The sequence below is a fragment of the Triturus cristatus genome, chromosome 6, assembly GCF_964204655.1.
Source record: "Triturus cristatus chromosome 6, aTriCri1.1, whole genome shotgun sequence".
NCBI lineage: Eukaryota > Metazoa > Chordata > Amphibia > Caudata > Salamandridae > Triturus > Triturus cristatus.
Genome location: NC_140589.1, coordinates 1,926,136,622 through 1,926,161,425, shown reverse-complemented (window position 1 = coordinate 1,926,161,425; position 24,804 = coordinate 1,926,136,622).

Sequence of the window (24,804 nt, the reverse complement as noted above, 5' to 3'; positions counted from 1 at the left end):
AGATTACAGACATCTGAACATAGGCACCAGGACATTTGCAGTACAAAATGCACATAGTGCCGCATTAATGAATAACATTGTGCGGAAGAAATACAAAACAACACTTGACATCCCAAATGGATTCTTCTTCCAAAATAGGGCATCTGAAAGCAGATATCTGACAGCACTCTCAGCGCTTGGCACACAATGCCAATTTTGTAGATTGCCCCAAGGGTATAAGAACAGCCCTGGGCTTTTTTCACCGAGAGTATCAGAGTTACTACAACAATGCGATGAAGAGGCATTGTCGTAAGTGGATGAAATTTATCTCATGGACGATTAATTATTGGAACATTTGAGCAGAGTGACCAACATAATTTTGGGGTTTGCCGCATTGGGCTACAAATTTAATTTAAAAAAATCAAAAATTGTCCATCTCAGTGTCCTGTTTCTGGGATACGAGCTCTCAAGTGAAGGTAAAAGCCTGGCAGCCAATTTTGTAGAACAATGTGCGCTTCCTCAGCCTCCAAAGACTCTGAGAAATTTGCAATCCATTTTAGGATTCCTAAATTGTAGCAGAACATACATTTGCGATTATGCAAAAAGAGTCAAGCCATTCTACGACTTAATCAGACCAGATTTTTCAGTCCACCAATGGACTGCGAAGCACACTGAAATTTTGCGAACATTACAAACTGACATGATACCTAACAAAACACTTACATACCTGTGTTAATGCAAAAAACCTTGTGATCCGTATAGTCACTGGTCAAGCAGGATATACCTACATAACTTTCATTGAAGGTGAAACAGTCCCAATTGCTTACGAATCGCATTTGTACACAAGCGCTGAAACACGTTTTGCTTCTAAAGAGAAAATTCTGACAGCAGTACAGACTGCTATAGTGAGAGAAAGAGCTCTAGCACAGGGGAAACAAATAATTGTTGTAGGAAGGTGGATATCTGACTATGGTTACCCCCAATTTTTTGCCTAGTGTCTAGCTGGTTTTTCGACTTAGTAGGCCTGAGATCCTGCCATTCAGGGTCTCAGCCTGTCTGCTCTCACTCTAAAATGGACTCCATGTACCCTAGGTGCATAACCCATTGGAATTAGATCACCCTGTGAGCCCCTGTACCAGTGTACACTAGGTACCCAGGGCATTGGTGTATCTAAGGCCTACCAGGGGCTGAAGCATGTATTGTGCCCCCCCTGGCTTGGCCTAACAAATTTGACACAACTGGCTGATCACTCAGCTGGGGTAAGTTGGTGTAACCACCTCTTACTTAGGTGTAGTATACCTATAACTAACCTTAAATGGGACACATGTTAACCTATAAGTCACTCCTATGGCAGGCCTTAACAATCCTGAAGGCAGAGTGCTTGGTTCCATGTGAGATGGTGCTCTGGCATGAGCTGAGCCTGTCTGCAGTGGTCGGAACCACTTCCTTCTACCGTTTCCAGATATCGTCATACCATATACTCTTAAGTGCATTATGAACCTCGCGGTTAAATGCTATCTTTGGTTTGGCTTTATCAAAACATGTCGAGTAAGGTGTCATACGAATTGGAATACTAACCCCTCGCCAATTCTGGCGACGGGGTTAGCATTCCACCCTTCTAGAGGGACACGACATGTACAGTACCTGAAACCCGGGTAAAATCAGACATAGCCTCAGCTCCACAAAATGGATGCTGCCACCACAGACACAAGTCTGCCCTCCTGCTGCTGGGAGTCCTTCCAGCTTGGGAGACGTGGACAAAGGGTTTCCTGCCAGGGGAGGTGCGAGCACCACCCCAGACAGGATTTTGTGTATTGGTCAGGTAGGGCTTGAAAGAAACCAGACATGCCTGAGGCTCACAAGGAGCCTCGGTGCATATGCCAGTTCAAACCGGTCCTGGGGCACACCAGCCCCGGACCTGGGGCGAGCTGGACAAAGGATTGGGGGTGTAACCACCCCCCTTCCTGGTCCCACCCTTAGGGAGGGACCTAGCAGGTAGTCCGGCCCCTAGAATCCGCTTAAAGGTAGGAGCTGTGTCCTAAGACTTCAGACATCCTGGAATCAACTTAACCACAAGAAGAAGACGGGAACTTCGACGCTCTGCTGCACAGAGGACTGAAGGAAATCTCCCCTATGGTCAGGGAGTGACCATCTTGCTAACGCAAGCACCAACCAGCTATTGAACGTCTGCTTTGCCGCCACCTCCTGCCGGAGCCCGAGCCCAGAGCCCGACAAGACCTGGACCTCCAGACCTCTCACCGCCCGATTCACAGTCCCTGAGAAGAAGGAACCCGTGGAGGCACCGAGACACGTGGAGCCAGCCATCTTGAAAGACCGACGACAAGCTGCAAGCGCAGCGACAGAGGCTCCCTCCAAGTTGTGCTTTGGGTCTTGAGAAGCCCAACCATCGAGCAGCATCTGCACCAAAGGTGAGCCCTCCAGCATCTCCACGATCTGCGTGGGGCCCCTCTGCACTTCGCATCTCGATGCGCCTGCCCGGTCCCTGGCCCGTTGGCTAGTGGCCATTTTGGCGACAAAACCTAAAATCAACGATGCTGGTCTGGTTGCTCCAGACTGGCCCTAGCTGCTCTCCAAAAGAGCAGCCCCTCTGACCTTGCTGGTCAGAACAATCAGCTTTCCTCTCTTTCCACGACTCCTGCCTTTGCCAAGGCTTGTTTGCTTCTTTTGAGTCGGCGACACCGCCGACAGCGAGAGCCTGCGTGGGACAGCTCGTGAACCGACTCCTGGATGTCGTCGACCTTCAGGGACCACGTGGCTGCGGAGAGAAGCTACCCTTCACCACCTGTATGCACCCGACATCGCCTGGTACCTACCTGGTGCCACGCCGGTCACTGGCTAGTGACTGTGAACACTGTCCCCTCTGCTTTCAGGTCTTCTACAACTCCGATCCACTCTTGGATCCACCGCATCTCTTCTGGACCGACCGCCTGCAGCATCTTTGTCGACAGGCTCCATTGAATCGATAGAAGAAACCCGACGCACTTCGAGACCTATGCACCCGCTTCCTGTGGGTGAGGTAAAGCTGGCACTCCGGTGCCCAAGTGTAGAGAATCATCTCTAGTGTCTGTGTTTCAAATCTTAAGATCGTAGTCCACTCAGAAGACCCTTTCTGCAGTAACTTTGTAACTTTTACGCACCCATTGAAAACCTATGGGAGCCCGCGTGTAACTTTCCTCACTGCACACGCGACCCGTGGACCTCCTGGTCACTAACTGAAGTTAGCTCCTTGTAGGCCCAGCGATTCTAGAGGCCCTAGGCCTTTTCACTTTCCTGTTCGTGGTACTTATACCACTATTTTAGTATATGGTTTGAGTGGCCACCAGGGCCCATCCATATAAAGTGCAACTTCTGTATATTACAACATTGTCTTGTTTAACGATTTGTGCTCCCGTGCTCATAAAGAGTCTAGGGGATACTTTGAGAAATAAATACATATATATTTTCAATATATATCTGTGTGGTGTCCTTTCATTGGTATAAAGGGGGTTTGCATTTGGTAAAACAGCCTGCTTAACACGCTTTAACGAGTTTAGCCTCAAAGACTGCTTAGCCTACGCTACCACTAGGGCAGCTAGTCCGAAAAGGTTGACTTACATCCACACCATAAGGGTTGCTTGGCATGGTACAAGGTGGTCACTTTAACTAGTGAACATCATATACCAGGCCAACTTCTCACATTGGTAAGCAGCGGTTGGATTTGAGCTTGCTGTGTTTTACCATTGTAATCTCTTGGTTACCAATTGAAAGATCACATAGGTACCTGTAGGTACATATAAAACAAGATAGATATACTTAAGTTCTACTGAACTTAGTTGTTGTAGAGCAAAGGGAGTAGCACACCCTGACTACAACTACTAGATAGGTTTAGTAGGTAAACCCAAGTGTAGGTAGATTGCAACACATCCACCCACACTTAAGAGCAATGGAGGGGGCAGAGGGGTCCAAGGTACCCATCTCTGTCGAGAGAGACCCCCAGAGGGCACCAACTCCCTTTGCTACCCTAAATCAAAATGAGCTCAGGCAGTTGGCAAATATCAGGGGCCTTAAACAGCCCAAGAATCCTACTTCTGCTGAACTCAGAGAGCTTTTACAGGCTGATGAAAATCAGAAAGCTCTCAAGAAAGCCTCCCAGTTAGGCCCCTTAGGGACTGGAACAGGAGGCCCCCCTTCTGAAGATGCTACTGAGGAACCCCTTTCCAATAGTCACCCCTTAGATGAGATTCATACTACAGAGGATGAAAGTGAGAAGGGTACTGATACAGAAGGTAGTGAGGATGAAGGGAGAACTAGCCCAGTGCCAAGTGTTATACGTGGCCCAGCTAACCTAAGGCTATTGGGGACTGACAATGGGATCATCCCATTGAATCTCCCCAGTGGACTTAACCAGGGGCTTGGGAGGCAAAGGAATCACTCAGGTGAATCTAATGCTTCTCATGCCTCTAGAGGCTCTCAAGGTCACTCCAGGAGAAGGATGACCACCCCTCAGAGGAGGGAGCATGAGGATAGAATGCAGGAAGCCCAGCTGAGGATCAGGAAGCAGGAGCTAGAGGTAGCCCTGATGGAAGAGAAACTGAACAAGGCTAGGCAACCTAGAGAGAGTGGGTCTATACCCACTGGTGGCAGCAATGTCCCTAGGGACAAAGATAGGGTCTTTGATAATAGGAACCTGTCCAAGGTTGTGCCCCCCTACAAAAGTGGGGATGATATCCACAAGTGGATGACTGCTCTTGAGAGAGCCTGCAAAGTACAGCAGGTCCCTGAAGACCAGTGGGCAGCAATCTTATGGCTCTCCTTTGAAGGAAGAGGCAGAGATAGACTCCTCACTGTTAGGGAGGAGGATGTCAGAAATTACAGAGCCCTGAAGAGTGTCCTAGTTGATGGGTTAGGCTTAACCACTGAACAGTACAGGTTAATGTTCAGAGATACCCAGAAGACACAGACTCAGGACTGGTCTGAATATGTGGAATGTGCCACTAAGGCTTTGGAGGGTTGGTTGCTGGGAAGTAAGGTGTCTGATTATACAGGATTGTACAATTTGATGATGAGAGAGCAGATTTTAAGTAATTGTCAAAACCAGTTTCTCCATCAACACCTGGTAGACTCAGATTTGACCTCTCCCCAAGAATTGGGAAAGAGGGCAGATAAATGGGTCAGGACCAGGATCAGGCCTAAAAACCAGGGTGGTGACGACCAAAAGAAAGATACCACCAAGCCTCAAGAGAAGGGTGGGGATAAAGCAAAAGAGAAATCTTCCTCAGGGCCCCAAAACTCCACACAGGGTGATGGGTCCCAAGCTCCCTCCTCTACCACAGCTAAAAAGCCTTACTGCCTGTCGGGATGGGGCAGTGAGGAGTCGGAAACCAGGTCTGCAGATATACGGTTTTATTCCTTTGTATTTTGTTTTTTTCATACAAGGGTTTTTGAAGGTCTAGTTCAGGGAAAGGGAATCCGTCTTCCTGTTTTCCCCAGAAGGACTTAGTTCTGTTCTTGACGCTGAAGGATCTTTGTTTCCCAGGTTGCGGATGGTGCTGCTCCCTTCTATCGTCTGGGCCGGTGTGCTTCTCCGGGGTTTCGATAGATGAAAGAAAAGGAAATATAGGGAGGGGTCAGTTCTCACTATTGTCGTAATGAGGACGCTGCCCAAAGGACCGGGAGTGAAGGGATCACCAAATAATACAACAAACAAGTGCTTAAACGTGCACTTTAGGGCCGACTGTGACAGTATAGGGAGGGGGAGTGGGGATGGACAACAAGGTTGTGCAGACGGCGGTTCTCGAGGCAAAACTCCGTACCTACACCTGTGCCCGCTCCCGCCTTCCCAAAACCCTTGACATTCGCTCCCGTACCTGGAAAAGCCACGCACCCCTTGGTACGTGGCTCGGGGATTCGCCGGGACGTTGGCCTCCTGGCTCGCCTGCTCTGGCTCCCTCTTCCGAATCGGCTCCCGTATTCTTCGTCTCTGCCGCCTCCGCTTGTTCCTCTCCAACGATCACCACTTCCTCCTTCACTCTCTCTCCTGAGTTCCGTGTTCCGGCCATATATCCCGCCTCCTCTCCGAGTTCCGGGCGAGTGACCAATGAAAGGGCCATGACGTCGTGGGAGGGTTGGTTTCCCGCGAGACCCGTATTCCAGTTAAAGGGACCTTGCTGTTCCTCGGGCTGAGTCCCCGGTCCCCAGGCATCCGGGTCTTCACGCCAATCGTCCTGACAGGAAGGAAACAGAAGGTTTGAAGGCGACCACCAGTCGTAAGTGTCCCTGGTCGGCGCCCCCCTGTCACATACCTCCCCCCTTGGACTCTCCCGATCGGGGAGAGTATGGGACCTAGAGAGATAGTCCGCTGTCCCGTTGTTCTTCCCTTTTTTGTGTCGCACATGAAAGGAAAAGGGCTGAAGGGACAGAAACCAGCGAAGTACCCTAGGGTTCTGGGACTTATTCCTATACATCCACTGCAGGGGAGCGTGGTCTGTGTACAGGAGAAAAGGGCGGCCCTCCAAATAAAATCGCAATTTGTCTATCGCCCATTTCACCGCTAGGCACTCCCTCTCAATTGTGGAATAGTTACGCTCCCTGGGGAATAACTTCCGACTAAGAAAGAGTATGGGGTGTTCCATCCCGTCTTCCCCCTCCTGTGACAATACCGCCCCGAGCCCCGTGTTGGAAGCGTCTGTTGTGAGGATGAATTGCTTTTGGAAATTAGGGGAAATGAGTATAGGACTGGAGGTGATCAGGTGCCTCAGGGATTGAAACGCGTTTTGCATGTCACTGGACGGGTGTAACAGGAGTTTGGTTGGTGCTTCTTTTCGCAAGACATCCGTCAGCGGGGATGCGATGTCAGAAAACCCAGGTATAAACCGTCGATAATACCCAATTAGTCCGAGAAAGGATCTCAACTCTCGTTTGGAAGTCGGAAAGGGAGTATTGGTGATGGCTCTTATTTTCTCCGCTTGAGGGGCGATCATTCCATCGCCCAAAACATAACCCAGATAATTAACCTTGTGAAAGGCTGCTCTTGACTTCTTCGAATTTATGTGCAGTCCGGCACGGTGGAGCGTTTGTAGGATGACATGCAGGTCTTGTAGATGTTTTGACCATGTTGGACTGAAGATGACAATATCATCCAAGTAGGCTGAACAAAAAGACGAATGGGGCGACAGGATGGAGTTCATAAGCCTCTGAAATGTGGCAGGGGCACCATGTAGGCCAAATGGTAGGACATTAAATTCGAAGAGACCCTCCTCAGTCGCGAAGGCTGTCTTTTTTCGATCTTCCTCTCTTAGGGGCACCTGCCAATATCCTTTGGTAAGATCAAAGGTCGTGATGAACTTGGCGTCACCCAGTTTCTCGATGAGGTCGTCTACTCTGGGTATGGGGTAGGCGTCACAGTTCGAGATGGCGTTCAGGGCACGAAAATCCATACAGAAACGGGTACTCCCGTCGGGTTTCGGTACCATGACAATGGGTGATGACCAGTTACTGTGTGATGGTCTAATCACACCCAGGCGGAGCATGTCTTGCACTTCCCTCTTTACGTCCGCTCTCCGAGCTTCGGGAATCCTGTAGGGCTTCAGTTTGACATGCTTCCCCGGCTGAGTCTCGATGTGGTGTTCTGCAAGGGTCGTCCTGCCGGGAACATCCGAGAAAATCGCGCTATACTTTCGGAGGAGTTGTTGTAGTTCTTCCTTCATGGTGTCAGTCAATTGTTCATTCACAGGAAGTTGAGACAACGTCGTGTCCCCGGAGGAGGTGGGGAAGATTAACTGGGAAGCCTTCGGCGGTGATCCTAGCCATTTTTTTAGTAAATTGATATGAAAACATTGTGTCCGGGACGGCGTCATCTGCAACCGGTATGTGGTTTTTCCTATGGTGCTGACGACAGGATAAGGACCCGACCACTTGTTCTTGAATCTTTGCGCTGTGGTTGGTAGCATGACGAGGGCCCAGTCACCGATCTCCAGTTTTCTCCAGGTGGTCCCCCTGTCATATGCTTTCTTTTGTCGTTCTTGACTTTTCTTGAGATTATCGTGGGCCAGGTCCCGTAGCTTCCCTAGCTTGGACTTGAGACGACAGGTATAGTCCAAAAGGGTCCTTCTGTCTGTGTCTGTTTCGTTTTCCCATGCGTCCCGTGTGATCTCAAGTAACGAACGAGGGGTTCGTCCATATAAAAGCTCAAAGGCCGAGCAGCCGAGGCTGCTTTGGTCCTGGGCCCGTATTACATAGAGGGCCAAAGGCAAGAGTTGGTCCCATTCCTTTTTTTCCACCTCCAGCATCTTCTTCAAGGTTCCTTTGATTGTTTTATTATAACGTTCAACCAGTCCATCAGTCTGTGGGTGATATACAGACGTTTTAAGATGATCCAAATGTAACGTCTGACATATCTCCTTCATGAGTCTGGAGGTGAACGGAGTACCTTGGTCAGTTAGAATGGCTTTTGGGAACCCCACCCGGGAGAAGAGTTCTATCAATTTTTCGCCAATGTTTTTAGTAGTGGGAGCTTTCAACGGGAAGGCTTCAGGGAACCTGGTGGCATAGTCTACTACGACTAAAGCATATGTATGACCTCGGGCAGTTTTAGGGAGTGGTCCTATCAGGTCCATGCCTACTCGTTCGAAGGGGGTCCCGACCACAGGTAACGGTTGGAGCGGGACCCTGGGGGGTCGTTGGGTGTTACCCCTCTGGCAGACGTCACAGGTTTGACAATACTGTAGGGTTTCTTTATAGATACCGGGCCAATAAAAGAAACGTAAAAGATGTTTCGTCGTTTTCTCTGCTCCTGTATGTCCGGCGACTAAGTGGGCATGTGAGTAGAACAAGATCTGGTCCCTGAATACTTTGGGCACTAACAACTGCAAGGGTTCCCCTTTTTTGGATTCTCTATACAACAAGTCATTACTGATCAAAAACCGGGGATATACAGGGGTTGGAGAGTCTTGGGTCATGTGGGCCATTTCCCAGGCATTAAAGAGGGTGGAGTCATTAGCCTGTGCGAATTTGAAACTACTATCCAAAACCCAGGGTTCTGCTGTGGTAAACGCCACTGGTGTTTTCCTTTCTGTCATTCGGGGTAGGACTTCTGAGTGAAAATAGGAAAGGAAATGAGGATTGTCTACACCTATTATTAGATCCTCGGGAAGTGTGTCTACCACCCCCACCCTTACTACACACGGGGCCTGCTCTTGTGTTTTCAGAGTCAACTGTGCCACGGGATAGGTCTTAACGTCCCCATGAACACACTTTATGTGGACCATTTGGGTTGGTAGGACTTGCTCGGGTCTAACCAGAGTTTTCTGGACCACTGATTGCCTACACCCGGAATCTAATAGGGCCTTTATGAATTTTTCATTAACCAAGACACTTACATAGAACGATGGTCCCATTTCAGCGGTATATAACACCGCTCGGGGAATGTACCCAACCTCCATAGGTTCCTCCGCTGGTTTTCTGTGAGGACACATCCTGGCAATATGGCCCCATTCCCCGCATTCGAAACATTGGGGACCTTTTAGCGGCAAGGGCTCAGTTTTGCTAAAGCGGGTTTTTGGGACCTCCAGCAGGGGTTTTATCCCTTTTTTTCTGGTTTGTATAGGGGAGCACCCCCTTTTCCCATCTTTTTCTCTACGTCCCATGGCATAAGTCTTGGTTGAGCACGAGAGAAATTTGCTGCCACTTCCACGGCTTGCTCCATGGACAGATTGGGTTGCTGCCTGAGCCACCTCTGTGTACCATACGGGAGGGCCTCTATGAATTGTTCCATATATATTTGATTCATTATTTCTTCCTTCGTACTGGAGGTAGGCCGAAGCCATTTGTCCGCCGCCATCTTGAGCCTAAAAAATAGAGTTTTAGGGTTTTCTCCGGGAGCCCCTTTCTCCTTTCGAAAGCGGACTCGATATGCTTCACGGTCGAGTCCTAGATGATCCAAGATTACTTCCTTCACAATGGCATACGGCGTAGTACCGGCGTTGTTGGCCACTTGATATGCGGCCTGTGCATCTCCGCTTAGGAGTGGAGCCAGAAAGAAGGGCCATTTTTCATCAGGCCAGCCACAGGCCCTGGCCACTCTTTCGAAATTAGAGAGGAATGCGTCCGGGTCCTCTCCGGGAATATACTTTTGCAAGGAGACCCCGGAGTGATGTGGATGTGCAGACCTCCCTTCAGGTGAGGCGACAACAGGGGCGGCCTGCACAACTCTTTGTAAACCAGCTATCTGTGTAGTGACAGTCTCTTTAAACGCATCCCGATCTGCTTGAGCCAATGTTAGCTGTTGGTTTACAGCCCACTCTAACTTATCCTGTCCGACTATCAGTTGTTGGACGACGGCCTCCATCATTGGCGTACTGATGGATGATGGAATTGATCCCACTTCTGACACCAGTTGTCGGGATGGGGCAGTGAGGAGTCGGAAACCAGGTCTGCAGATATACGGTTTTATTCCTTTGTATTTTGTTTTTTTCATACAAGGGTTTTTGAAGGTCTAGTTCAGGGAAAGGGAATCCGTCTTCCTGTTTTCCCCAGAAGGACTTAGTTCTGTTCTTGACGCTGAAGGATCTTTGTTTCCCAGGTTGCGGATGGTGCTGCTCCCTTCTATCGTCTGGGCCGGTGTGCTTCTCCGGGGTTTCGATAGATGAAAGAAAAGGAAATATAGGGAGGGGTCAGTTCTCACTATTGTCGTAATGAGGACGCTGCCCAAAGGACCGGGAGTGAAGGGATCACCAAATAATACAACAAACAAGTGCTTAAACGTGCACTTTAGGGCCGACTGTGACAGTATAGGGAGGGGGAGTGGGGATGGACAACAAGGTTGTGCAGACGGCGGTTCTCGAGGCAAAACTCCGTACCTACACCTGTGCCCGCTCCCGCCTTCCCAAAACCCTTGACATTCGCTCCCGTACCTGGAAAAGCCACGCACCCCTTGGTACGTGGCTCGGGGATTCGCCGGGACGTTGGCCTCCTGGCTCGCCTGCTCTGGCTCCCTCTTCCGAATCGGCTCCCGTATTCTTCGTCTCTGCCGCCTCCGCTTGTTCCTCTCCAACGATCACCACTTCCTCCTTCACTCTCTCTCCTGAGTTCCGTGTTCCGGCCATATATCCCGCCTCCTCTCCGAGTTCCGGGCGAGTGACCAATGAAAGGGCCATGACGTCGTGGGAGGGTTGGTTTCCCGCGAGACCCGTATTCCAGTTAAAGGGACCTTGCTGTTCCTCGGGCTGAGTCCCCGGTCCCCAGGCATCCGGGTCTTCACGCCAATCGTCCTGACAGGAAGGAAACAGAAGGTTTGAAGGCGACCACCAGTCGTAAGTGTCCCTGGTCGGCGCCCCCCTGTCACACTGCCATGAATGTAAAATTCCTGGGCATTGGAAAACTGACAGCAGTTGCCCAAAGGCTAAAAACAAAACTGTTCCTCCAATTACTCCTGTCACACCACCTATTACTGTCAGCAGTAATCCCCCAGGTGGTGGGAGTGCCCCCAGAAATCTGGGTGGGTTTACTTGGGGAACACAGGGGGACCCTGGCTTAGCCAATTCCCCTACAGCAACTACTCTTGTCTGTGATGGTGGCATGGGGTTTGCCAGCTTCACTGCCTGTCCCAACACTTTGGGTAGGTACAGACAGGAGCCCTACATCAATGGTACAAAAGCTGAGGCCTACAGAGACACTGGAGCTAGCATCACTATGGTGGCCCATTGGCTAGTTCCCTCTGAGCAGCTTTTGCCTGGTTTCTCCTACCAGGTAACTAACATTGATGGCAAACAGAACAGTCATCCCATGGCAGAAGTATGTCTCAGCTGGGGAGGTGTCACTGGCCCTAAAAGGGTGGCAGTGTCCCCAACCTTGCCTGCAGACTGCTTACTGGGGAATGACTTAGAACTCTCAGCTTTGGCTGGAGTTGAACAAGACACCCATTCTAAAATGGTAGGCCTTTCACAAAAGGGTAGTGGGGTTGTGCCATTCACAACCCCTGTCCAAATAGATTTCCTCCCTGGAAAGGTTGGAAGGGCAGTGGTAGCCACATCCCAGGCACAAACAGACTTCCCTGTAGAGACTGGCAGAGCTGTGACAGTCACAGCTCAAACACAAACTGAGTGCCCCCCTGAAAAGGTTGGCAAGGCTGTGATGGTCTCAGCCTATACTCAGACTGACATAGGTGTAGTGAAGCCTGAAACTATGGATCACTCCACACAAACCGAGAGTAGTGGGGAGGAAGAAAAGTCTCCCTCTCCCCAGACATTAGGACAAGGTCAGCCTCCTCAGGGATCTGACCTCACCCCTTGTGAAGGAACTGCCCCAGAGGTAGCCAGGCCTGGCCTGGCAGAGCCTCTGATGTCAGTGGCCCCTTCCAAGGTGGGACCCAGTCTGGTGCAGGTAGCCTGCCTCTCTCTACCCTACCTCAGTCAGCCCAGGGCTGCAGAGGTCAGGGAGGCCAGTGGACCCCAAGGGGGTCCCTGTCCACAAGAACCCCCCCATCAAAAGAATGAGGATTGCCTGACTAGTAGCCCTAGCCAGGTGATGGGTAAAAACATTCCTGAGGGATCTCCTTTACAGGTAGTTAGGGACCTCCCCCAGGGGGATTCTGTTGGGCACAGGCAAACATGGGACCTTAGGGCCCCAAACCTGACCTGTCCCTCCAGTAAGCCCACAAAAGGGACCCAGCCTCCAGCTTTAGGTAGCCAGAGGCTGACCCTGAGAGCACAGTGCAACTCAGCTAAAGAGAGAAAGGCATCCATGGTGGAGGATGATTGGAGGAAGCTGAGGCCTCACTTTGAGGACCCTCACTTCAGTACTCCATCTCCACACCAGCCTTTTACTTTGCAAAGACACACCAAAGGTAGAGATTCCCTATGGTGGAGACCCTATGATACCTTTAGAGTGAGGGATTGCTTAGTGGACCATGAGACAGGGGGTAACCATGCCAGTGCTGGTTCTTCCTTATATGGCCACTTGGGCAATAGAGGCTTACCTGGTCAAGGACAGCCTTATCTCCCTTCGTTTGGGGGGGGGGGGGTTGTGTAGGAAGGTGGATATCTGACTATGGTTACCCCCAATTTTTTGCCTAGTGTCTAGCTGGTTTTTCGACTTAGTAGGCCTGAGATCCTGCCATTTGGGGTCTCAGCCTGTCTGCTCTCACTCTAAAATGGACTCCATGTACCCTAGGTGCATAACCCATTGGAATTAGATCACCCTGTGAGCCCCTGTACCAGTGTACACTAGGTACCCAGGGCATTGGTGTATCTAAGGCCTACCAGGGGCTGAAGCATGTATTGTGCCCCCCCTTGCCTGGCCTAACAAATTTGACACAACTGGCTGATCACTCAGCTGGGGTAAGTTGGTGTAACCACCTCTTACTTAGGTGTAGTATACCTATACCTAACCTTTAATGGGACACATGTTAACCTATAAGTCACTCCTATGGCAGGCCTTAACAATCCTGAAGGCAGAGTGCTTGGTTCCATGTGAGATGGTGCTCTGGCATGAGCTGAGCCTGTCTGCAGTGGTCGGAACCACTTCCTTCTACCGTTTCCAGATATCGTCATACCATATACTCTTAAGTGCATTATGAACCTCGCGGTTAAATGCTATCTTTGGTTTGGCTTTATCAAAACATGTCGAGTAAGGTGTCATACGAATTGGAATACTAACCCCTCGCCAATTCTGGCGACGGGGTTAGCATTCCACCCTTCTAGAGGGACACGACATGTACAGTACCTGAAACCCGGGTAAAATCAGACATAGCCTCAGCTCCGCAAAATGGATGCTGCCACCACAGACACAACTCTGCCCTCCTGCTGCTGGGAGTCCTTCCAGCTTGGGAGACGTGGACAAAGGGTTTCCTGCCAGGGGAGGTGCGAGCACCACCCCAGACAGGATTTTGTGTATTGGTCAGGTAGGGCTTGAAAGAAACCAGACATGCCTGAGGCTCACAAGGAGCCTCGGTGCATATGCCAGTTCAAACCGGTCCTGGAGCACACCAGCCCCGGACCTGGGGCGAGCTGGACAAAGGATTGGGGGTGTAACCACCCCCCTTCCTGGTCCCACCCTTAGGGAGGGACCTAGCAGGTAGTCCGGCCCCTAGAATCCGCTTAAAGGTAGGAGCTGTGTCCTAAGACTTCAGACATCCTGGAATCAACTTAACCACAAGAAGAAGACGGGAACTTCGACGCTCTGCTGCACAGAGGACTGAAGGAAATCTCCCCTATGGTCAGGGAGTGACCATCTTGCTAACGCAAGCACCAACCAGCTATTGAACGTCTGCTTTGCCGCCGCCTCCTGCCGGAGCCCGAGCCCAGAGCCTGACAAGACCTGGACCTCCAGACCTCTCACCGCCCGATCCACAGTCCCTGAGAAGAAGGAACCCGTGGAGGCACCGAGACACGTGGAGCCAGCCATCTTGAAAGACCAACGACAAGCTGCAAGCGCAGCGACAGAGGCTCCCTCCAAGTTGTGCTTTGGGTCCTGAGAAGCCCAACCACCGAGCAGCATCTGCACCAAAGGTGAGCCCTCCAGCATCTCCACGATCTGCGTGGGGCCCCTCTGCACTTTGCATCTCGACGCGCCTGCCCGGTCCCTGGCCCGTTGGCTAGTGGCCATTTTGGCGACAAAAGCTAAAATCAACGACGCTGGTCTGGTTGCTCCAGACTGGCCCTAGCTGCTCTCCAAAAGAGCAGCCCCTCTGACCTTGCTGGTCAGAACAATCAGCTTTCCTCTCTTTCCACGACTCCTGCCTTTGCCAAGGCTTGTTTGCTTCTTTTGAGTCGCCGACACCGCCGACAGCGAGAGCCTGCGTGGGACAGCTCGTGAACCGACTCCTGGACGTCGTCGACCTTCAGGGACCACGTGGCTGCAGAGACAAGCTACCCTTCACCACCTGTATGCACCCGACATCGCCTGGTACCTACCTGGTGCCACGCCGGTCACTGGCTAGTGACTGTGAACACTGTCCCCTCTGCTTTTGTTAAATGGTAGGGGCAGTTGCAGTCGATAACCTTTCAAGTATTGCCCGGCGGTAATCGCATCTTATACCATTCGATGCTAAACCAATAAAGAGGTAGGCGCCGGAGACTGGAAGGCAGGAAACAAAGTTTTATTCCGTCGGAGTGGAACACATCAGATCAGACAGCGAGGTATCGTCACAAGGTGCTCTAACTGCATCTCTGAGGCCTGGCCTCTTATACACAGGTTTATGACTTTATTGCAGGTTTATCATACATGGCACATTCTTGAGATCGCTTTGATACATGAAAGAACATCCTCAGAATCCCCACTTCAAGCTCGTTCCCACACATATCTACAGTGGAAGTCCCCGCCCCACCCACAGTAGGAGATGGCTATCACACAGCTGGACATTCCGCCAATTCCCGGGGGTGTGTGCGACCGGTCGGGTCTCAGGGGGTGGGGGGGCCTTGATCTACTGTAATCCCTTTGATGTGGGGTGTTTCCCTTACAGTAGGGGCAATAAACTGCATCCGCAGGGCTAGGTGATGGCCTGGGATCGGTTCGGACAATGGGGCGTAGAGGAAGGGGGTTATCAAAGAGATGCATGACCATGTATGGGATGTCGGTCAGGCGTGGGATGTGGTTCCATGGCAGGGTCGCGCAGAAGGAGAGGGTTTATGGCCCGTGTATGAGAGAGCGGGGGTGGCCGGCGCGCGGGGGAATGCTCGCAGCGCCAGGGGGACGCGCTGGCGATCGGCAATGAGCAGGGAGAGACCAGGGTGCCTAAAATGGTTGCCATGCGCTTTCCTGTGTGTCGCGCTGGGGAGAGACAAGATGGCGCAGATAATGTTCAGTTCATAAGCTAAATTTCCACAGTCCTCCCTTTTAACATATCTCGCCAGCTTGTTTAGTTCGGATCTATCCCCATAATACTACGAACTTCCACCTCATACAAAGCTTTCATTTGCTCCGCTTCAAAGTTCAAAGTCTTAGGGCAGATGCAGTTCATAAGAAGCGAACATAAAGGTGGCAGACACTGAATCCCCAAGCAACATCCACATAGTATCACAATTGGTATTAGGATAAATGAAAACAGCCTCCATCCCCAACTTCTAATAGTGTCCCAAAACCAACTTCCCAGTGACCATTCTTCTTGCTCCTGATGAACCTCTGCGGAAAGTCTGTGGAGGTGTTCAATTGCTTTGTAGACTGAGGGAGAGTTATCCGGTACGTAGGTACAACAGCTGGACCCAATGATGCGGCATGCTCCTCCACGATCAGCCAGAACCACATCTAGAACGAGGCGGTTCTGAAGAGCCACCAGGCAGACGGCCTGAAGCTCGGCAGTGTTGTTGGCGAGGATGCCAGCCGTAATGTTCATCGCCGTTTCAACTGCCTGAGTTAAGTGGCGGATGGCGCGGCTGTTTGCCATTGGACCCCAGAGTGGAACAAGTCCTTTTACTGCGTCCATGAACTGTGCTCCGGTGGAGTCGGCTTGCGCAATGTCTTTGGCACGTTTCTGTCGGTGATGGTTTGCTGGAGCCACATATGTCGGAGGAAGGACAAAAGCGATGTAGCAGGTGCCTCCCCAACCTTTCGGAAGCCAGGTGTAGGCCTTAGTACCACAGACGAAGTACATATTCGGGGAGGCAACAAAGGAGGGTGGATCAACTGAGTCCAATGTTCGGGTGATGAGGCAGGAGCTGTGGCCCACCAGCTGCGCCCCCAGGCCTTCGAGGCACACAAGTCCAGTGATGTTGATGACGGATAGGGCCACTGTTAGGGTGGCGGCCGTTCATTTCCGGAGGTAAGAGAAGGTGGGTCTGGCTGGGTTGTTAAACACCTGCATTTCAACTCGTTCTTTGGCAGGGATGTCCCTGTGAAAGGAAGTGTTTGATCTCAGAGGACAGAAGGGGGCAGAAGTTTTTCCAGTTTTGTTCAGCCAGAACCCATGGTAGAAGTGTGACACAGTTTTGCCGGAAGTGGCATTGTCCTTGTAGCTTTCCTGCAGGAGGATTAGCCAGGCGAGGCAGGAACCATGGACCGAAAAAGGTGAAGGGATGAAAGGGATAGAGTGTCCAGTGGCATGTGGTAGCAATCCACAGATCCAGCAATTAGTGGCATTGGAGGCAAGATTGTGTTGGTGGAGCAACTGCACAAAAGAGTTATTCCAGAACTCCTTACGCCTTTCTCGGAGTTGGGGTGAAAGTGAGATCAGATGGTGTTCTTTCATGGTGGTAGGTGGAACGGTGGTCAGCAATGTCTTATGGGCGGGTACGCTCTCCTCCATGATCCAGAAGGTGACCATGAGGAGAAGGCAAAAGAGAATGGTAATGAAAAGTGCAATAGTCTTTGAGCTGTGCATTTTGTCAGTCTTTGGGATTTTGTAGTGGATCTTTGGGCGTCCTGAGCTTCCATCATCTTCATGTCGGATGCTTCCATCACCTTCAAGGGACTCGGTAGCGGGCAGAACCACAGACTTTGTTTTAGTTTCTCTACTGGTGGCCTTTGAGGTGGCTAGGCAACCGCTCTTGAGATTTCAACTTAGTTTGTGGTCTGCTTAGCCGAAGTTCCCTCCTTTCGTCGTAGGTTACACCCTTCTTTGGATGGCACAGTGGGATCGGGATATTTCGTTAATTCAAGTGTCTCTGTATCCGGGCAGTGGCTCAGGGATGGTCGGTCTTTGTCCAGTAGTTCCTCTTGGGCGGTGATGTTGTCCGTGGTCGTCAGGGTCGATGATACCTTCTTGCAGTGGTGTGCATGCAGCCAATTGCGCTTCCCCTCCACTCGAAGAGCTGTTCGGGTGGTGATCAGGACTTGCAGAGGGCCCGTCCACCGGGGCTCCAGACTCTTGGTGCGCTGGAAGTTACGCACTAAGACAAAGTCACCCGGTTGGATGTCGTGCCCGGGGCCTCTGGAAACGTCGGGAATGGCTTGCAGCACCTGCTGATGGATAACAGACAACGTTTTAGTTAGGTTGTACAAATAGTCAGACATGAGGACGTCCGGGACGTCGTGGATGGATGTCGGTTTCGGTGCAGTCCAAAGGTTCATGGGCCGCCCGAAGACGACCTCGTAGGGGGTTAAGTGGTGTTTGGTGGGGGTGGAACGCATTGATAGCAATGCTAGCGGGAGAGCGTCTGGCCATTTCAGTCCTGTGGTGGCAACTATTTTTGCTATCTTAAGCTTCAATGTGGCATTATGTCGCTCAACCAAGCCTGCAGATTGGGGATGGAAGACCGCATGGAACTTCTGTTTTACACCCAGCCCCTTTAAGATGAGTTGGATAACCTCGGCTACAAAGTGGGGGCCGTTGTCGCTCCACAAAATTCGGCAAAGGCCGTACCGGGGGAAGAATTCTTTCAGTAGTACTTTTGCGGTAGTCATAGCGGTGTTGTCGCGGGTTGGGTAGGCTTCCACCCACTTGCTGAAGGCGCACACAACGACAAGTACGTACTTCAAACCTTGGCACCTTTCTAACTGGACGTAGTCCATTTGTAGGACTTCAAAGGGGTGATTGGGAACCCCAAACCCTCCCCGGGGTACAGCAGTTCCTTTCCCAGGGTTGTGTTGGAGGCAGACCAGGCATTGTTGGACCAGACGTTTGGCTGAGTCTGAGATTTTGTCGTTGTGCCAGACTTTGGAGATGAGTTCGATCATGGGAGCAGACCCTATGTGTGCGGGGGAGTGTGCCATGGTCAGCATGGGGATCAAGTATGAGTCAGGTAGCAACCATTTGTTCGAGTCTTTAGTTCGCCAGCAACCGTCATCGTCCTTCAATCCCACCTGTGCCCATTCAGCTGGCTAATTGGATGTCCCTAATCGTTTCCCTAGCATCCTTCCATTTCTCAGTTTGTGACTTGGTTACGTACATACAGGTCGTGGACCTATTCTCGGCTGTGGTTCGGGCAGTAATGTCAGCTAGTGCATTTCCCTGTCCTATAATGTCTGTCACTTTCTTGTGTGCCTGGCATTTGATCACAGCCAGCCGTGTGGGGAGGAGGACTGCTTCGGTCAGGGCAGAGACTAGATCTCCATGCAGGATGGGTGTGCCATGGGAAGTCAAGAATCCCCTCTCCTTCCAAAGGAGCCCAAAGTGGTGAACTACCCCGAAGGCGTATTGGCTGTCTGTGTAAATGTTTGCGGTTGTCCCTGCTGCCAGGATGCATGCTCGTGTGAGAGCAATCAGTTCAGCCGCCTGTGCGGATCGCTGTGTGATGCGGGCTGTCTCAACAACTGTTCGGGCTGTGGTGACTGCATAGGCAGCGGAAGTGGTGCCATCGGGGAGCTTGATGCATGAGCCATCCACCCATAGTTCTCCGTCAGGGTCCGGGAAGGCAGTATCTCGGAGGTCAACCCTACTCTTGGTCTGTTCGTCGGTGGGAGTCACGCAGTCATGTATGGGGGGCGCATTGGGGTCAGTGTCAGGGAGAGGTAGTAGAGTGGCTGGATTCAGAGTGGTGCATCGTTTCAATGTGATGTGGGGTGCAAGCAGAGTCAGTTCATAGCCAGTCAGTCGTGCGCTAGTCAGGTGTTGAGTCTTGGTCTGGTTCAGGAGGGTATCAACCGCATGGGGTACCAATACAGTGATGGGGTTCGAGAGCACGATCCCCTCACTTTGCCGTATAGAGACAGCAGCGGCGGCTACTGCTCGAAGGCAGGCGGGCAAAGCTCTGGCTACAGGGTCAAGAGTGGCAGAGAAGTAGGCACAAGGGCGTTGTTTAGGACCTATGGACTGGGTTAGGACAGACAACGCGCATCCCTCCCTTTCGTGGGTGTAGAGGGAGAAAGGTTTAGTGTAGTCTGGGGTTCCTAGGACTGGGGCCGAGCAGAGGGCGTCTCGTAATTCTTTGAAGGAGGATTAGCATTCGGGTGTCCAGGGGAGGGGGAAGGGGACATCTTTAGCCAACAGGGAAAGCAGAGGTTTTACAATAAGACTGAAGTTTGGCAACCACTGTCGACAAAAGGAGGTGAGGCCTACTAGAGACCGCACTTGCTTCTGATTTTTGGGAACAGGGGTTTCTAGGATGGTCTGAATTCGGTCAGGGGTAAGTTTCCTCCCATCCTTGGATAGGAGGTGGCCTAGGTATGTCACTTGGGGTTGGCAGAACTGTAACTTCTTCCTGGAGACCTTGTGACCGTTCTCCGCGAGGAAGTGGAGGAGGTGAAGGGTGGCCGTGACAGCAAGTGGGGTGGTGTCGGCCGCCAAAAGAATGTCGTCGACGTACTGTATTAACACCACTCCATCGGGTAATTGGACTGCATCTAGTTGTCTCTTGAGGGCTTGGCTATAAATGCTGGGACTCTCAGTGTAGCCTTGGGGTGCCCTACAGAATCTGTACGACCGGGCTTTTAAAGTGAAGCCGAACAGGTAGCGGCTGTCTGGGTGGATGGGGATGGAGAAGAATGCGTTCTTGAGATCAATAACAGTAAAGGTGGTGGCAGTGGACGGAATTAGGGTGAGGATGGTGGTGATGTCTGAGACCACGGGGTACTGAGGTATGACTACTTTGTTAACTTCTCGTAAGTCAACAATGAAGCGGTATGCTTTCTCATCTCCCTCGCCTTGCTTCTTTACAATGGGTAGGATAGGGCTGTTGCAAACATTACTGACTACTTCTTCTACTACTCCTGCATTGACTAGGGACTGGATGATTTCCACCAATGCCTTCTCACCTTCGGGCGATATTCGATACTGTGGAAGCTTTGGTAGCACTGCGTCCGGTCGGACGGTTATGTGTACTGGGTCGATCACCATGCGCCCTACATCTGAGTCGGTTTTAGCCCATAGATGTGAGGGTAACGTGTCGAGTAGGGACAGGTCAGCATCAGTTATAGAGAGCATACGTCGTGTGTGACAAGGTCTGAACAGATCTGGGTTATCGTGCAGGATGACTCGAACTCCGTCTGGGGAACATCTGATGGTAGCTCGGAAATGTTTTAGCAAATCGAGTCCCATAATAGCATCGGGGGTGTTGGAGGAGAGCAGAAAGGTTGTGTCAGTGGCGTTATCTTCTAAGTCAAAGGAGATTGGTGCTGATAAGGGGTTAGTGGAGGGCGTTCCATCGAAGCCTATTGAGGTTACGTGTGAGCCAGACAAGGGTGCCCTAGGAATCAGTCGTTTAGATAACGCACTACGTGTCGCCCCAGTATCTACCAGGAATGGAGACTTTGTGCCCAAGACCTTAGCAGTGACGTAAGGACCTTGTTGGTCAACACGGAGTTCGACTGGATCCCTCCCTTGCCCCTGGCGGTCCTATGCGAAGTCATGGGTGCTTTCGTAGTCGGACTGCTGACACTGGTTTTGTCGGGGGCGATCAAAGGTGTTTGGTCTGCCTGGCCTGTCGTTGATGGCGTCGTTCGTGTACCCTCGTCCCTGTCCTCTATTTCTGGGGTCATATGCTATGTCTCTGGGGTCCCTATTTTTGTTCATTTCCAGAAGGACCGGGCACTGGGATTTCCAGTGTCCGAACCCTCTACAGAACGCACATTGGTTCCCATCTAAGTCTCTCCGTCCGTTGTAGGGTGCAGGTGTATGGTCTTTAGGGGGTAGCTTTCTAGGGGCGGTTGGTTGGTAATTCCCTTTTGGGGGTTCCCTTCCTATGGTCATCCCTTGCAACTGTGCTATCATTACCCTCTCCTTCAGTTCCTTTTTCTTCCTCTCTGACGCCCTATCGTTCTCATTCTTTTGGTTTTCGTAGTATTGGGCCATCTGGAGGATTGCTGCGGGTTTGGAGGCTGCCCAACTACTCTCGCTGGTCTGTAGCTTCTGGGAGACTTCTTGTGACAGACCCTTCACATAATTCTGGATAAAGAGGTGATGTCCGGTTGCAGTGGTCATGTCCTTGCCACTATAATCGGAAAACACGGTCTCGAATCGAGAGAAGTATTCTGACACATCCTCCTGGGGTTTCTGGCGACAAGCCGTCACTATCGACCAGTCTACCTTTCTTTCTGGGATTAGAGTCTTCAACTTCTGTACAATCTTGTCTGGGAGCTCCAATATGGCTTTCGGGGGTTTCTGTCCCGGTTCTCGCTGTTTGTCTATGGTATCAAGTTGTACCCAAGTATATCCGAACGGCTCAGCGTGGTCAACTTTCCGGATTTGCTTCCACACATCAGCCGGCAGACATAACCCGAAGAACAAGTCGATATCTGCTAAGGTCATTATTTTTTAACCTAAGGCTGTACCTAGTTCGGTGTAGAAGGCAGTTGGGTTCTTTCTTAAGTCGGGTAGGGTTTTTCTAAAGGTCAAAATGTTTTGTCGGTCCCATGGCTGGTAGACCCAATTATATACAACCCTTCCCTTCGCATCTTGGTGGTTGATGTCGTCATGTGTTCCCTGACCTCGTGGAGGGACCCAGTAGGGGGCGGCCTCTTTGATGGGCATCATGGTATCAGCCCTTCCTGCCTGGGGCTTAGTCGCTATGGGGGTTTCTGCTTTGGTTGTCTGTCTGTGCTCTTTAAGGTGCCGGTAGACCTCGAGTGTACGAGTGAAGAGGTCCGTCACATCGCCCTCTCCTTCTTCCCCAATGTCTACCTTCCTATATAGGGCCGCTAAGCCTTCGGGACCTTTATCGTGGTACCTATCCTCATATGTATTCAGGGCGTGATAACAAAGTCGTACGACAAAGTGTCGTCTGCGGTTGTCGGCATACGAGTTATACACGTCTGTTATATACTCCTCACTTTCCTTTCGCTCCACCAGTGTCCTTACTATCTTGTCGATTCCTGCTCGTTCATCCTTTGTTAGTCGATTCATTCTGGTGGAATCTTTCTTTCTCGTCTCAGGGTCATCCAACGTTATCGCCAACGTTGTGTTCAGTACAAGAGGCTCGGCCGGCGCGGAGGCCGTGAGGACCGAGGCCCCTGTACTGCTTTCGCTTGTGTTTGGGGGTTGTGGGTGTTGTACTACCGGTTGGGAGGGTGCGTATGGAGGGGGCATGTAAATGATCGGGGGACCTAATAGCAATTCGTCATTCGTTCGTTGCTTAGAAGACAACTCAGGGTAGAGCATAGAGGGGGTCCTAACAGGGTACTGGCCTGATGTTTCAGGCTCCTGTCTTAGTTTAGCTTCCCTTCTCTCCTTTATTTCTTCTTCTACCTTTCTAGCGGCAAGGTGAGCAGCCTTTCGTAATTCCTTTTCTGCTTTTACTTCTTCCCTCTTTTTCCGTTGTGTTGCTTCTTTGCGCCACATGCCGATACTGTCAAGCATAGTAGGCGTTGTTTTATTACTACGCAGAGCTATTTCTAGCATTTCTATTTTATGGTCGTCGAAGGATCCCATCAGTGGCCACTGACTCTCGGGGTCCTTCTTTGTATATTTATGCCATAGCTTGCTATAAGCTACGGCGACTAGTCCATATTTAGTGAACATGTCCTTATTAGGGGTGCCCTCCAGTGGAGCCGGGTGGTCCACCTCTAATAAGCGGTCCGGGCAGAACCAACTACCAATCACTGGGGAGAAGATAGGCATGACGGGTTACAACGGGGACAAAAGTCAGCACTACCTATCTTTTCACTGCTTGCAAAGGCTAGGTAGAATATCTCTATTCCACGTTATTTGTAAGCAGAGAATACCTCCAAAGAACCCATATCGAACAACTAGTGTTCGGACAATCAACCAATCAATGGTGAGAAAGAGATAGGCACGACGGGTTACAATGGGGACAAAAGTCTGCGTTACCTACCCTTCACTATTTGCAAAGACTAGACAGAATATTTCTATTCTACGTTATTTGCAAACAGAGTATCTCAAAGAGTACTATCCTTCAAAACAATCAATATTCGGACAATCAATCAGTGGGGAGATAAAAATAGGCACGACGGGTTACAATGGGGACAAAAGTCTGCGTTACCTACCCTTCACTATCTGCAAAGGGAGAGAGAGAGAGGGTATTTCTACTCCTCCCCGTTTGTAGACAGCGAATATCTCAAAGAGAACAATCAATAAGCAATACTAGTATTTTCAATCAATCAATCGTTTCGCAATTTGTCGTGTTTCACGATCTTACCCGGACCGCATGGACAGTTTCTCGTCTTCCGCCTCCAGCGCCCGATCGTCCTCTACTCTCCGTATTTGCCGCGGCACTCCTGATGGTTCCCAGTCAGGACCGTAGATCACTCGAGAGAGGTCTGCTCGGAACCGGTGAAGTTCGGATGATCGGCTGCCAGACGAGGGTCTATCGGGCAGGAGCTCTCCCGATCGTTGCAGTCGTTCACTCTATCGTCGGGACCTCTCCCACTGGATCCACGTGTCGCTGATGGGCCCCACGCTTGGGACGCCAATTGTTAAATGGTAGGGGCAGTTGCAGTCGATAACCTTTCAAGTATTGCCCGGCGGTAATCGCCTCTTATACCATTCGATGCTAAACCAATAAAGAGGCAGGCGCCGGAGACTGGAAGGCAGGAAACAAAGTTTTATTCCGTCGGAGTGGAACACATCAGATCAGACAGCGAGGTATCGTCACGAGGTGCTCTAACTGCATCTCTGAGGCCTGGCCTCTTATACACAGGTTTATGACTTTATTGCAGGTTTATCATACATGGCACATTCTTGAGATCGCTTTGATACATGAAAGAACATCCTCAGAATCCCCACTTCAAGCTCGTTCCCACACATATCTACAGTGGAAATCCCCACCCCACCCACAGTAGGAGATGGCTATCACACAGCTGGACATTCCGCCAATTCCCGGGGGTGTGTGTGACCGGTCGGGTCTCAGGGGGTGGGGGGCCTTGATCTAATATTATCCCTTTGATGTGGGGTGTTTCCCTTACAGTAGGGGCAATAAACTGCATCCGCAGGGCTAGGTGATGGCCTGGGATCGGTTCGGACAATGGGGCGTAGAGGAAGGGGGTTATCAAAGAGATGCATGA